A 14,427-nucleotide genomic window follows, 5' to 3' on the forward strand; every position below is an offset into this window, starting at 1 on the left:
TCTCTTTGCCCTTTGATTTATGTTTGAATCGTATCTATTTATCATGACAATTTTGATTCCTCATTGTTGACAATACAATCTTATTGTCCAGCAACCATTTGACTCCTGGCCTGGTGGACAAGAATTGAAAATCTTGGAGCCCTCACTCTAGAACTTTCCAGCTATCATCTATCCAACCTTAGAGTCTCTTGAAGTCTTGCCATGTGTTTGGCTAGTTATATTTTAACTTTGCTTGTGCTAAGATGGTAATAGATAATAACTGTTTAATTACTGCTAGGTAATATAATATATTCTAGAATCGGAAACTTGTATGTCTGGAGCCAAAGAAAGAACTAATAAGGAGTGTTCTAGCTTCCCCTGGCTGGTACCTGAGCAGTGGAAAAGTAGGGGACAAGATGAATAAATATTTAGAATGTGACAATAACAAACGAAGCTTTGGGATAAAGGAAAACAACTTCTTTTTCTCATGCTAATTTACAAGGCAAAACCCATTTTATATTTTCGAGGTTGAGTCTAATAATATTTGCAATTTATTGGCTTTTCTTCTAAAGATTTCAAAGCATAGTGGAATCAAACCCTGATGTTTTTAGTAAATGTATTTTTTGAGATTCTAAACTACTCAGGAGAAGAGGTAGGGACATTTGCTAACCTTGTGGTTTGTTGCTGTGTATATGAATATACACATGCACATATGAATGTGTATATGTATGTGTGTGTGTGTGTACACATGTGTGTATGATGAGAGAGAGAGAGATGTGTTCCTCCCACCCCAACAGTAACTATAGTATATTATGAATTATTCTCTCTACCAGGAGATCAGAAGCTTTGGCATTTATGACTGTGCAACATGGAGCAAGTTTCAATCTCCCTAAATCTCAGTTTTCTAATAAAAGGGAAAATGATACATACTTCTAAATGTTATTGAGAAAATTAAATGAAATATTGTTAAATGAAATAATATTTTTAAAAAACAGTAAAATAGGAAGCAGTTTAAGGTTAATAATGAGGGAGAGGCAGAGCGCTCTTTCTCCAACCTGAGAACGAAGACTTGTGCCTAAGTCTGATTTGAAAAATGTACTGGGAAGCATCTGGATACACTTTCTGGACAGATGGCTGATACATTCTGTGCCACACATGCATGGCTTTCTATGGAGTTGCTTCAGCACGAAGAGCCTCTTGCAGGATTCTTTATGGGCTAATATGTTAGGTGAACCTCAACAAACAGGGAGCCAGAGGCTTGAACCTAATGCAAACAGTTGCACGGACACTCAGTACACAGAGTGTAAATAACATCTTGAATGCCACCAAATGTCAATACTGATGTTCGATGGTATTACATAAATTCAGCTTTAATTGAGCAAAGCTAAATCCAACTAAATGGATCTGTTTCTATTCTCGAATACTGAAATGAAGCCTAAATCATAGAGATTTTTATACCTTGTGTCTGAGATGTTGCCATATGACACACACAAACACACACACACATACACGAGTTTATGTATATTTCTTCCACTTGACAATTCTTATCTACTTGAGAACAAAGTCTAAAGTAAACAGCCATCCTCAGATACCAGCTGATCCAAGGGCTACCCTGGAGCAGAGGAAGGGTGATTTACGCACGAGGAGAAATTGTTTATATTCTGTGGCACAGTGTGTTCCCACGCCATTAAAAATTAGGGACCAACTCCATCTATAACAGCCTTAAAAAAAAACACAGGTTCATAGGAGGTTAGTTTTTGAGTGCTAGCACATTTATGACTTCAAAATAGATAATGTGAAGATTTAAGCAGGCCGCTGAAAAGGACTGGGTATAAGGTGTTCTTTCTGGATGCTCTCACTTTTGGAAAGTGCCAGAACTACACTGAACAATTATTTTTAGGCACAAAATCAAATGCAGAAAGTGACAGTTGTTTCCTAGATAGGTGTCTGAGAGTAAATGAAATGCGTGTGTGCATATATATATAATAGAAAAATGTGAAAGGATATCGCAGCTGGTGAGCAATAAAGATTTTTGTTTTAAAAAATGTTTGAGAGATAGGAGGCTGCTGTTTTACTAAAAAATCCAGAGGAGAAATTATAATTTCTCTCACTCAAAACCAAATGTAGTTACAAAAATTTTGATTTCCTAAGAAAATGTCTTCTTGCCTAGAGCTGATATTTCTGATTTGCCACTTAGGTTCTTTCTTCCTTGTTCTATAATCAGTCGAGGTTGAAGAATAGCTGTTTATGATCTTCTGTATAACAGATAGCACATAAGTGTGGATTTATTATCATGCTGCACTTAACTGCCTCTTCGGCAGGCTAAATAGCCTAGTTCTGGGAGCCTTTCCTTAAGCGTAGATCACTTTTCAACTGTTTAATGGCCATCATTGTTGCTTTCCTCGGAACAGTTTCCAAATTATTCCCACCCTTTTGAAGTTTTCACCCTCAGTTGATAGGCATTGTGCCTGTGCAGTGAATGTCTGCTGGGCCCTGTGCCAGATTTGATTGCAAGTGTCTTCTACCTGTTCCCCAAGCTTTTGGGCCACGTTACAGGCAATCCAAATGAGATCAATACATTTAAGAACACAGTGACAATGTGTGGCCTTTGATTTAAGGAGAAAGACAGTCGTAGGCATTGCCTGGGTTTTTTGTTTGTTTGTTTGTTTGTTTGTTTGTTTTAATCTCATTTTACTTATTTCCACTGATGTCTTCGGTCATTCCGAGCCTCTTTTAGTAACATGAATTTGGAGCATTGTCACTAATTTTTAAGTTCAAGATGAAGGTATATTTGAAATCTACTCAGCATAAAATGTACAGGCTGGGAGAGAAGACTGTGAGCCAACATCAGGGCTCTAACAGGGCATTGTCCAAGATTGGGGCCCCGGAGACAAAAGGAAGTAGCGGTGGATACATGTGGGCCTCTAACCTGGGCATCTGTGTATTAGTCCAGGACCATGTATAAATCAAGAGGATGACCCCAAAATCAGAAGATCCAGGTATTGGGAAAGGTGGTATAAAAACCAACTAACCGCCATCAACATTGATAACAACAACAGAAACCAAACAGAGATAATTACGGCATCAACCAGACAGAACAGCTCCCACGGCTGCTGTTGAGCAAGGGCACTTTGCCATCCTGGGTTTCCTTTTGAGGGTGGCACTGGCCTTCCGGTGAGGTCAGTCTAGGGACCAGGTGTGAGTTGAGCTGGAGTTTGCACCTGTGCTATGAGGAAGTAAAGAACCCTGAGGGGAGGAACTTTGAGTTCAGAGATCTGAAAATCCTATTTTAAATAGTAAATATTGGTTATGTAAGGGCTTGCTTAGTTGACCTTTGTACTACCATCTCTCCCCAGGCCCAACCCCCCAAGCTGATTACCAGGAAGTTTAAATAACATTTGCAGATCAATTACCACAGTTAAGGAGAACTTCTTAACCTATATATTTGTATTTTCTTTTTTTTTTCCACTTATTTTTTATTTTCTACTCATATATACATTTTTCTTAGTTCTGGTTCTGCATCCTTATTTATATTTTTTTCATACTTTACAGCAAGAGTCCTTGAATCTCTCAGAACTTCCACTGAAAAATAAAGCAGGCATAATCACAAAATTTCTGCATCCATAAACGAAAACGAAAAGCATTGAATGGATTATAAAGCTTTGCTCGTTAGTTTGTGTGTGCTACTTGATGTTAAATTTATTTTCCAAAATCTGTCTAGTTGGGCAAGATTTACAGTCTACATAAGAATTGTTTACCTGAAATTTTCTTGCTTCCCAGGAGACATTAAATAAAAATAAGCCTTGCTTCCCTTCAGTAAAAACTCTTCTGCAGTATAGTTGTCGTCTTTCTTTGAGCAGAAATCCACATGCACTTCTAATCATATGCATACCACGTGCATTCTCAAGGATGCCTGGTAACCTTAAGGAACAGAAGTGATTTAAACTCAGGCCCCTAAACCGAGACTTCCAATGACATGTGGCAGAAACTGTGCGTCTTCGTCATCATGAGTTTTCACAGTTGCCCTTCACTAGCTTTGTCCTGCTGTATGCCTGATCCGTAGTAGGCTATACGATCAAACACCAGGCTCCTTGTGGTGATTCACTGAAAACGTTTTTTAATTATTTCGGTCCTTAAGTTTGATTTTCCCATGTCGTGTGGAGAATAGTCACAGAGAGACACAGTTTTAGTCTCGCGTTGCCTTACCGCTCAGCATTTTATTCACCACTTTTGCATTGCCTTTTGACTTGTAAGACATCTCTCCTAATAGGCATTTTTTAAAAAGAGTAAATAGCAGAGATGCCATGAAATATCTTCTTAGAAAAATGTTCTCATCCTTGGGTTGAGAGTTCAGGGTTTGTTGTTACGAGACGTGGGCTCCGGTCCTGGCTTCCATTGTTATTTTCTCTGTGATCTTACACAAGATGCTAAACTCTGAGCTTCATTTTCCTTAAGTGCAAATGTGAAGAAAGACTCTCATTCGGCCTCACAAAAAGAAGTTAATTTATGTGAAAAGTCAAAGGTTTAACTCTCCATCAACCGAAACCATGGACTATCATGGTCAAACCCTCAACCTCATAAGATCCACAGTTCGTTAAAACTGTTTACTTCACTCTCCATCATCTTACCCTGAGTCTTCACTTGTCTTATTACCTAGATCAGATTCTATTGTCTACAACTACAATACTCCCTTGCAAATACTGAGCTCCCTGTCTTTCTCTCTCCTGCAGATATTATAGGAAAAGCTCTTACTCTTGTTAAACAAAACAAAACAAAACAAAACAAAACAAAACAACTCTCACATTCTTTATGCCTTGTATCTGAGTCAAATGTTCCCAGAGGAAAATACACACCCTCGCTGACTATTTTTACTTTAAATTTTTGATCAGAAATCTCAGATAGGTACTCCACCTGTTCCTACTTTACCCGCTAATAAACTTGCTTCATATTCTTTTGAGAAAACAGAAGCATCGGGCAGGAGATCTCTCATTCCTCTGCCATCAACATTATCAACCTCCTCACATCTGTATTTTGTAAACAGTACGGGGATCTATGAATATGAATTATTATTATGGTTCCATAATTCTTGGTTAGAGATATATAATGCATTTGAAATTATTTTCTTAAAAAAAAATCTTCTCAAATTTGACCTCTATTAAACTGTTGCACAGAAGAGGAATTGTATTAGTCATAGTACACTATTGTAAAGTTTAGCTTTATTAAAAAGTGTGCTAGAAGCTCATTAAGCACAAAAGAAACTGCTTAAGTCTGTCTGTTCAGCATAATGAGCAATTTGACCATTTTGTCATTGATTTTTTTTTTTTTTAGAATATTTATATTTGAGAGGATAAAGAGCATTCGAATTTAAGCACTATTCACTCACTGGGTTCGAATGCTGAATATAAGTGATATATAATTCCCTATGTTTTATTCTACTTTATTTTTAAGAAACCTACAATGACCTGTGATTGTGATGCTAAAACTCAGGTTCCAACTAAATAAGAAAGGTTCCTTTTCCCCTTTTCACCTTGTCTCTTTTAAATCAATAAAAGCCCTATTTGCTCATCTGAGGTTAAACCATTCAGCCCAGAGGGCGTCCTCAACCACTTCTTAAACTTCCTTTATGAAAGGGCCCTTCATAAGCTGCTTCTCTAGGAAGCAGCAAGAAGACAAATTAGCAACTTGAAAAATACGGTTGTATTTTCACAATCCGTCATATTCTCTTTGATCTTGTTATGAAAAAGGCTTGTCAGAGTTCTTTTTTCTCTAAGTTATGGCTCAATAATGATCCAAATCTTCATGATGCTATTATTACTAGGTGTGCTGAAAAGCCAGCCTTGAGCTTCTGTTCCACAGTGCCCTGTCTGTTTACCATCTGTATTCCCCAGCCTCTTAGAGTGAAAATAAAACACCTGAGCACAAAGCCTTGATGATACAGATAGTATCTTCAATGTGGAGGAGTTGGAAATAAAGTTTTATTTCTTTCCCTGTAGTTTGTTTTATAACCTTTCCCAAGATAGTTAAAAAAAAAAAATTGATCCTACGAATGCTCCTTTAGAGGAAATAATAGTTTCTATGACCAAAAAAGAAAAAAAAGGGGGGAAATATTTGTACTCTAGTCTTTCCAAGGAATTCAAAATGCCAAGCGCTAAAAGATTCTGCTGTGCAATCTTGAGCGAGCTGCTTAACTCTCTGTGTCTGCTTGTCTGTAAAATACTATAATAATAGCAATTACTTCACTGAGCAGTCTGAGAATTAAGAGAGCTAATGTATAAAAAAATTTTAAAACAGTGCCTGACACATATAACAGCAATTATTTTTAATCTCGTATTCTCCAAAGCTTTGAACAGAGAACCCATTCATACTCTATAAAAGAAACTGACAAAATAAAACCGCCAACTGTCATGTAAGAGTAAAGGTTCCACTAGATGGTGAGCAACTTGCAGACAAGGATTCTGCTCTGTTTATTTTCATGTATTCTGCTCCTAGCACAGATCCTGGCATATAGCAGGTGCTCGGTAAATATTTTGCGCATGCGTTAACGAATGTATGTTCAATGTTGCCCTGCATGTCATCTCTTTCCTCCTGCCATGCTTAGTGTAGATGGTTGGTGTTATGGATTGAATGTTTGCGTCCAAAATTCATATGTTGATATCCTAATTCTCAATGAGATGGTAGTAGGAGGTGATTAAGTCATACAGGTGAAATTTTCATGAGTGAGATTAGTGCCCTTATTTTAAAAAAAGACTTCAGAGAGTCCTCTTGCCCACATCTCTTCCATGCGAATACGCAGCTGTCTATAAAACAGGAAACAGGCTCTCACCAGACACCGAAGCTATGACACCTTGATCTTGGACTCCAAACCGTAAGAAATAAATCTTTGTTGTTTATAAGTCATCTGGCCTATGATATTCTGTTATAATAGTAAAAACAAACTGAGACAGTATGCTTATTCTTATAAAGGGCTAAACGAATCTGTATTTTTCTTCTTGGTATTAATATTATTCAATCGGTTAGTACTTTATCCACTAGTGTTATCTCATTTATTTCCCTAAATGGAATTTACTGTATTATCAATTAGGTATTTGAAACAAAAAGTGGCAGAGCTGAGAGTTCAACCCCCAATTACTACAAGAATAAGACCTTTCTGCCATCACTTAAATGATAAGGCTACTCAGATCTCTGGGTTAGAAGATCTTAGACCTTGGGCTGAGTTTTAGTGTTAAATTCTTTTCTTTAAGCTACTACAACCTCCATACGGCTTTGAAGACACAGAATTTGTCTCTATACAGAGGAATATTAATGGCCTCGATCACCTTGTTGAGTACTTAAATCTGTTCTTATAACTAAAGCCTCAGGCTTTTTTATAGTTTATATTTTGAATAATTTAAGTAAATTTACATTAATAATATATGTAATTTGCTTGTTCATTTTGTGTGATTTGTTGCAAGATGTAGAAATTATCGGGGATCCCATGGAACAAAGGGTTTGGTAAGGAGCTTCCTGTGATTGGCTGAGAATTCTTAGATTCTTTGGTTTTCTGTTGAAAATGAATAAAAATTTTCTGGGACTGACATTTGTCCTTCAGTTGACAACACTTTTTCTTGTATATCTGATGAAATAGTTTTTACAGCGTGGTGGTGTCTTTTACCAATGTTTTCCTCATCTCAAACATGGCATTATTATTAATGGTTCTCTCAGTGTGAGGGAGAGAAATTTAGTTATAATTTTCTCTATATATGAAGATTTTTCGTCACATTGCATTCAGATTTTATTTTTACTGAGTTAGTCCTCGAAGCATGTTATTTTATTCCCCAGGAATCTAAGAATGGCCTTCCCTTTCTTCCCTCCCTTTTGAAGTTTTAGAATCATCAAGAACATCTCCTTTCTTCTTTACCTTAATCACTGATGATAATAATGGCTTTCATCATTGGTCATCTACAGAAACCTTTTCAAATATACATTTCATCATAAATAGAAGGAATACTGGGGAATATTTGCATTCCACTTTAGGCTGAAAATCTAGGAGCAAATAGAGCTTGAAATATGTTCTGTGGCACTCTTCCGAAGTTGTGCAATACGCCTCTTAAATTACAATTTCAGTTTTGCAAGGGCACAGCAGAAAATCGGAGCAATGAACGGGACCACCCAGCTGGTTCATTTATGTGTATGTGCTACCCAGACCATGTAACACCTGCAAGAGCAATGAATTCCATTTTAGATTCCACCTAGAATTTGAATTTGATTGATGACATTCAAACTGCAAAGGCACTACTGATAGTAAATAACTGATATCAAATAAAATAATGGATGTAAAAGTGTTTTTAAATAAAGACTACTATGCATATACAAGATGTGACTATGAGTCAACTACTGTAACAGAAAATATGAAAAGATGTCAAGAGTATGGTTTGTGTATTCTTTCAGTTGCCAACAAGGCAACTGAACATTCTATGTATAGTCTTTGGAAATGAACACCTGAGAAGGGGTAGGTTGTACTCGATAAAAACAAATATTTGTCCAGTTGTAGTCCACATAAATTTTAGCACATTGGTTTGTAGTTTGCGCTTTGCCTTCGTTTAGAAGTGTTCATAAAACATGAGAACCTTTCTTATTTGTATGCCTCTGATGGTCTCGAAACCGAATACAATGAAATTCATGTTGTATTTAATGCACATGTTGCATTTTACTTTATCCCAGTACTTCTCAATTACATAACCTACCATGAAAGTCTCAAATCTATAATACCAATTAGGTGTCCTACAATTGAATTCTACCTGGATTTAGAATCAGACCCCACAAACTAAAGGTGTCACTCCTATAAAACTGCCCCTACTTCAGATGCTAGTCACAAGTCCTGTATTTCTGACTGACAGGCTATAAACCAGAAATTCCTAAAATCCCCTCTTTAGGTTTAATAACATTCTAGAATGGCACATGGAACTCAAGGAAACACCATACTGAAGTTCAGAGCTTTAGTATAAATGATAGAACTTAGGGACAGCCAAGTGGAAGAGATGCACAGGGCCAGGTATAGGACAAGGCATGAAGTTCTTATGCCCTCTCTGGATATGCTTCTTTTCCAGCACTTATATGTATTCGCCAAGCTGAAAGCTCTAAATCTTATTGTTCGAGAGTTTTTATAAGAACTCAGTCTCCAGGCTCCCTCCCTTCCAAGGAGGTTGGTGGGTGGGGTTGAAAGTCCTAACCCTTTAATAATTTGTTCTTTCTGGTTTCCAGCCCCATTCTGAGGCTATCCAGGGGGTCTACTCTACGTTATAGTGTTAAAATAAACTCAGATATAATCAAAAGGGTCCTCATTATGAATAATAAAAGACACTCCTATCATTTTGAAAATTCTAAGGGTTTTAAGAGCTCTGTCAGGAACTGGGAACAAAGAACAAATATTTCTTATACCACATCTCCTTTTCTATTTTTTAATAGACTTTATTTTTTTTAGCGTGGTTTTATTTTAATAGCAAAATTGAATAGAAAGGGCAGCATTCCTATATACCCCGTGACCATATCCCCAGTCCCCGCCTCTCCACTATCAACATCCCCCGCCCCACGTAGTGGTACTTTTGTTGCAATTGATGAACATACATCGTTACCACCCAGATTCCATAATTTATATTAGGTTTCACTTTTGGTGTTGTATATGCTATGAATTTTGACAAATGTATTATAACACTGAAGAAAGTGAGAGTATGCAACCTCAAAATATGTCACTCGGGCATAAGGATTATTGTAAGCTGAAGACAATTGAGAAAAAAAAGACCCAGGACCAGCTCTCTGCCCTCCTCTTCTTTACCAAGAAGGGCTGGATGATCCTTAATCACCAGACAGAACTCTAGACTCTTCTCAGATCAGAGCTGGCATCAGAGGAATCTATATAACAAACCTTACTAAGCAACCCCTACCTTCCACTAGTTTCCCCATATATTTACCTCTCACGTTTGCTGCCCTCTGAAACTTGAAAGCCTTTTCCTTTGTTTTGTCACTTTTCTACCAATCTATTGTTCTTTGTTCAGATGCTGCATAAGCTCCAAATTCTAAGCATCCCTTTGAGTTACTGGTGACTGAGTTTTCCTGTGTGTACGTGTGATACATGCATTAATAAACTTTTGTTTGTTTTTTCCTTGTTATTTTGTCTTTTTTTTCAATCTAATTTGAATGGCCTCAGTCAGAGAACCTAAGAATATAAAGAAAAAATAATCTTTTTTCCTCCTCTACAATAACATGTATCTAATAGTTTCACTGTCTTAAAAATCCTTTGTGAGCTATCGTTTATCTGCCTTTTTTATACTATATTTTAGGCTGCATGATGGTTAAGCAAAGCAGAACGCGTTTGGACCTCTAATATACCATAAATAAAAAAAGAAAAAACCGTTTTCAGAAGTATGCAATAAGCATGTGGCCAGTCCTCAGGCCTGACATACTTTCACCTGGGAAAACTTCGGTGATGATCTAATAGATTCTCATACTATGAATTGAGTTTTCCCAAGTATATGGGACATTTAAGATGACTTGAAATGACATTAAGCCAAAAGCTTATTATATCAGGTGCAATAATTACTGAAAAGCTAAAAAGGAGGTTTAGCCAAACCAGAACTAGTTCTGAAAAAAGATTCCTCACTTCATAGGGCAAATGCCGGAACTTCAAAAACCAGACAAGGAGTGGCTGGCAGCCAGCAAGGCCCTGGGCTTTGGCTCACCTCCTGTCTGTATATCTTTAAGGATATCCCCAGGATATTGCCAAGATGGGTCACTTCTCTGCAGCATTAGTGGTGGAATAACACGTTATTAACAATATAAAACAGTATTGGAGATAGAAATTTAATCAAATTTTTGGCATTCCCAATTAGGATTACAAAATGTTTTATTCCGTTCTTTAACACCATTTTAAAAGGGCACAACATTTTTTCCTTTATCCTCAGAGGAGAAATTACTTAGGAATCTATACCACTAATATTGTTTCAGATTAGAAATCTTCCTTGAAACTGTCTGTCTGTGAGAATCAGCTGTCTCGGGCCAATATTGAATGATCCAGGCTTTCTCTTGGCAGCAGCCAAAGTGTTGCTGGAGAACACGATTCAAAAACTCCAGAATTGTCTAGAGATCTTAAAAATTCATAAAACAAGAAGAAAACATACAAGCCTTGGAAAGTACTCAGAAATACCAAATCAATTCTTATTTTAAATAGTAAAATAAAAGGAGCACTCGATATTCGAAGAAACTCAGAGATGACATGAACAATTTGTTGGTGACTGTTTTCCTATAAGAGCCCTCTGAGGTGGTAAAGGGTATTCAAAGGGGAAAAATAAAGATATATAAATAAGAAAATATATAACTCTTGAAGATACGTGTGTCACACAAACACACACACACGTGCGCGCGCACACTAGGTATATATCGCTGAGAATCTTTCACATGAGGATACCTCCAGTGAGAACGGGGGAGGCGGGCTCTCTTTCCCTTGTCACAGTCGTCACAGTCATGCAACACCTGGTGGTGTCTGTCTTCACTGAGGGCGGCTTTAAGCACCCAGCCATGTTGCTTAGATCTGAGTTCACTTGTGCCACCAGAGAGTGATTACGCAGAACAAAAGCTCCGAGCACCATATTCTCTAAGAGGATTTAGAGAGAAATCTCTGGAGAAAGCCTGTACTTCTAGGAAGAAATGTAACTTCAAAGCTGCCTTGCAGCTGGAAGGCCCCTAACTCATTAATAAAAAGAGGAGGGAGGAGGGACCTTTATAAATGTCAGAAGAACTAAATGTAGAACTCCTGGGTGGAATGTTTGCTGATAGTCAGTTTTCTTAATACACCAATACATTGACACAGACTCAATTTTTCAAGCCGTTTTCAATTGTAGTTTTAATGTTGAAACCTTTGGCTTTGAGATACGGGAGCAATTTTTTAAAAATAGTAATTCTGATTTTGGTTAATAACTTATATCCATTTATTACCTGCCCACTTGTTCATTCATGTCTCAATATAGAATTATCCATTCCCCATCGAAAACTAGAAATGCCGCTTCTACACCAAAATTGGAATAATGTAGTCCCACTTTGCATCTCTTGGCACAATATATACTACTACTGTTGCATAGCCCACGTATTAGAGGATGCGACATAAACAGTAAAACTGGAACTTCCACGTTATGAACTGAAATGGGTCTCTCCAGAATTCACATATTGAAGCTTTCACCGTATGTGACTGTATTTGAAGACAGTGCCTTGAAGAAGGTAATTAAGGCTAAATGAGTTCATAAGGGTGAGGTCCTAACCCTAAAGGACCTGTGTCCTATCAGGAGACAAAGTGTGTATGCACAGAGGAAAGGCCACGTGAGAAGACGCTGTCAGGAAGCCAGGAAGAGCGGCCTCACCAGAAACCAACACGGTCAGCTCCAGAATCTTCAGCTTCCGGCTTCTAGAACTGTAAGAAATAAATTTCTGTTGTTTAAGCCGCCCAAGTTGTGTTGTTTTGTTATAGTAGTCCTAAAAACTAGTACACTCTGTATCCAAGAAGAGTAGTTACGAGAAGTTTCATGTGCATTATGTTTTTGAGCAGTGGATGATCCATCTTTGGCCCAAACACTAATGAGGATGTTCTTTCAGACAAATGGGGGAGGAATTCAGTCTCTCTTACCGCTTCCTCAAATGCAGAATGCACAGGGGCTGAAACATGAATGTGAGAAAAAAAAACATTCCCACTCAACCAGGATACAGAGAACTCTGCTGGTCTCGTCCTTCACCGGGTTTCTAACTTTTTGGTACCTTCTCATGAGGAACTGATAGAAAGTTTACTGCTTTAAAAAATCATTTATTGTTTGCTGCAGATAATTAAGCTTAAACTAGCTGTGTAGTAAAATAAACGTTGTTCTCAAGTCTACAAATGGATTTGTTTCTTCTAAGATAATGCTTTTTTTTGTTATATTTATAAAATTGTTAGTTATGAAATTGTAGATATTCTTACGGGTAGATAACTGGATTAGGTGGGCATTACCAGATGATTGAATTTAGTATTCTGATACCTAAATTCACAGTAGAATAAATATAAAGCCATTTTTACAAAATAAAAGATTTTCAACCTCATTAGAAGTCAAAGGACTGCAAATTTAATCTACCAGCATATGTAACATTTAACTTACCGAACAGACAAAGAGAAAAAACAAAGACCCAGTTTTGTCTGCATATAATAAGAATTCACATTTCAGTGGGATATAATACAAAGAGTAATTTATCAATTGGTAATTAAGGTATTAGAAATATTTAGTCATGGACTTTGCAGTTTTGCTCAGGAAAATTTGTATTAAAGGAGTTATGATTTGGATTGTCTGCCATTTCAGTGTTACCAAGAGTTCTCTTGGTAACATTTTCTTTTCCTATTCACATGCCACCCCCATTCCTTATTCTGCAGTGCCACTCCTTCCCCAAATTTCTGAGAGTTCTCTGAGCGTTCTCTTCGAGTCACCCTTCACTCAGATTTCCCGCCTCCATGGCCCGTTCAGATTCAGACCTGGTACGGCTTGCCTTTCGCTGGTCTCTCATTGTGTCGATCGCTTAGTCTTTCTTTCCTCCAACACCACATGGCCATTTACAGTGGAGCAGAATTTTACTGAAGATTGCAGGTGATAAAGGGCAATCACGACACAACACAACGTGGGCGATAAGGTAAATACACAACCAATGGACTGAGTCCTCCTAGTCCATCGTCTGTCCTTGGCCTGAGGGATTCTTGTTGGCCATGCTGTCTTCCCTCCGGGTCCTGCTGGGTCTCGGCGTCTTGCTACTTTCAGGCCCCTTTTCATCTGCTTGGAAGCCTGTTTCTTCTCTAGCTGGAAGCCACTAACTGTCCCCTCAAATCACCCTTCTCTAGGCTGGGCAACTCTCCTTCCTCAATGAACACTAGACATTTGGCTAAAATTTGCATTTTGAAAAGCAATGAAATATTTTCTAAAGCAAATGCCTAAATTTGCTTCTCTAAATTGCCACTTTTAGCAGCAAAACAACAACAAAACAAACACACAGGCATATAAACACAAGCATACACAGATATATATGACTGTATCTTAATGGGGAATGGTAAAAATAAGAGAGGACGGAGGAAGTAGAAAGTCAAAACACCATCAACAAAAAAATTCAAAAGACTTTCATAATAAAAGCAGAAATCTTGGTATCTCATTTACTCATGTATGTAAAATAATGTGTCCGTGCATAAAGAGGTATATAATCAGCAAACTGTTCTTGGTGGCTCTTGGAGAGAGAAAATTTTGTGCTTTTTAATAAATTGATACCTTCTGATTTTATGTATTATTATATATTATTATATGTTAGTTATTTCCAAGGGCACTGTATTAAACCTAAGGATGGATGCATTCAGATGTGTTTCACTGTCATGACGCATAAGAGGGAAGCAGCAACTCTTAAAGAATCTAACTATACAAA

This window comes from Rousettus aegyptiacus, unplaced genomic scaffold (genome assembly GCF_014176215.1).
Source record: "Rousettus aegyptiacus isolate mRouAeg1 unplaced genomic scaffold, mRouAeg1.p scaffold_m13_p_2, whole genome shotgun sequence".
NCBI lineage: Eukaryota > Metazoa > Chordata > Mammalia > Chiroptera > Pteropodidae > Rousettus > Rousettus aegyptiacus.